Below are 2,167 nucleotides of genomic sequence, written 5' to 3' on the forward strand. Positions count from 1 at the left end.
CAAGCTTCAAGAGAAGTCAAAGCAAGAAAAGCTCAAGGGATTCAAGGTTTAAAGTGTTAGTAAATTTGTATTTACATTTAATTCTTTGCTTCGAGTTGTATTTTCTTGTTCTTGAGTTGTAAGAGGTTTCTCCACCTCCGGCTTGTTTCTGAGAATGAGTTGTTTTTATACTGGAGAGTATGTCGTGTGCGGATCCTTTGATTAATCACCTCTTTTTGAGGTGGATACCAAGTAAATCCATATTGGTAGAATTAGGGAGCTTTGCATCAAGTTTATCTGTTGCAACATCATCATCGAAGTGAAGCGAGAAGCTATTCACCCCTCCTCTATCTCCGAAGTGTCCTAATACCTTTGACCCACTTGAACTTTTTTCCTCATGCCAAGTGTTTTGTCAACCTTGACCCACTTGGATTTATCATCTCATGTCAAGTATCTAGTCAGCCTTGACCCACTTGAACTTCCAATCATCAGGTGTCCGGTCAACCTTTCACCCACCTAGATTTTCAACTACCTGACTTCACTCACCAAGACTTCCTCACCGTGTAGCTTCACTCATTAGGGCTTTTCACTTAGCTTCACTCACTAGGACTTTTCATCACCTAGCTTCACTCACTATGATTTCCATCTGTCTAGCTTCACTCACTAGGGCTTTTCACCTGGTTCACCCATCAGGAATTTCATCTGCCTAGCTTTACTTACTTGGGGATTTTCACCTGGCTTCGCTCACCAGAATTTTCCAACTGTCTAGCTTCACTCACTAGGATTTTTCACTTGGTTTCACTCACCATGATTTTCCATCTACCTAGCTTTACTCACTAGGGCTTTTCAATTGTCTGGCTTCATTCACCAGGACTTTCACACCAAGTGTCCGATCAACATTGACTCACTTAGATTTTTTTTCTTTTGCCAATCTTCCCATTGGTTTTGTCCTTGCCTAACCTATAGTTAGACTTCCCAGTCAAGTATCTGGTCAACCATGACCTACTTGACTCTTCTTCATATCAAACTGGTCAAACCTTGATCAGAGGGGAATTACACCAATAATCTCCCCAAACGAACAATTGCACTTGCAATCTCTATATATTATCAAACATCAAGACTCAAACTTAAGCTAATTTAAATTTAGTTAAACTGGTCAACCTTGATATATGAAAATTGCACCAATAATGAGAAGGTGAAAAAATAGTTAAAAGTTTTAATAAAATATTTGATAGAAAATTAAAATAGTCTTTTCTTGTGCAACAAAGTGATTATACTCATCCTAAATACCCTATTCAAATTATACAAAGGGAGGATCGATGGCTAGATGATAGAAGGGGATGTCATATATAAGAAGAGAGGTAAATCATGAAGTCAACATATAGTTGACCAAGTGGCTAGATGCTGATAAAAAATTAATCCCTTATCCCATTATAATAAAATTGTCACCCTCTAATCAATTAGACACCACATAAGGAGGTCTTTTCTTTTATCCATATTAGTCATCATACACACACGTTGTATGTATAATATAATGCATAAATACGCTTAACTTAGTGTCTCATATCCATAAATTGAACTTGGTAAGGGAGTCTGACCCATAAATTGAACTTGATAAAGGTGCGTCAAACTCATGCAGTAGTGCAACGCAAGGGGATACTCGAAAATCTCAGACTCTTTCTCATAAAAAATTAATTTAATTTTTTTATCAGATATTAAACTGATAAAAATAAATATTACATTTGATCTTAGCTAAAAGGTCGAAAAAGATATATTTTCTAATGTCATTGATCCAAGATATTTATAAAAGTTTCTTCCTTCATGATATTATCAATAAATCTAGAGATGTAGGACTAAAGAGAATCATCACTAAAAAAAAAAAAAAAACATTAACAAAGTTTTATTTTAAACTTCATTAAAATTAATTAATAATGATCCAGATTCTTATTAATAATAATAATAATAATAATAATAATAATAATAATAATAATAATAATCTTCTTATGATAAACGAGTGTCATCTTTTAAAAATTATTAAAATATTATTTTACACTATCTTTAAAGTGGCTCTGTACAATCTATAAATTTTATTTTATATTTTATTTTGTATTTCTTTTTCTTTCCTTTTCTTACTTTTTCTCATCTAATTAGCTACAAAATATAAAAAAAATCGATTTTTTAGTTTTAT

The 2,167-nt window shown here is 33.0% G+C and overlaps 1 pseudogene; it reads right to left on the reverse strand.

The window, feature by feature from the left end:
• Nucleotides 1-1,594: 1,594 nt before the first annotated feature.
• Nucleotides 1,595-1,752, reverse strand: LOC121974050 (annotated as a pseudogene).
• Nucleotides 1,753-2,167: the final 415 nt, after the last annotated feature.

This window comes from Zingiber officinale, chromosome 4A (genome assembly GCF_018446385.1).
Source record: "Zingiber officinale cultivar Zhangliang chromosome 4A, Zo_v1.1, whole genome shotgun sequence".
Classification (NCBI taxonomy): Eukaryota; Viridiplantae; Streptophyta; class Magnoliopsida; order Zingiberales; family Zingiberaceae; genus Zingiber; species Zingiber officinale.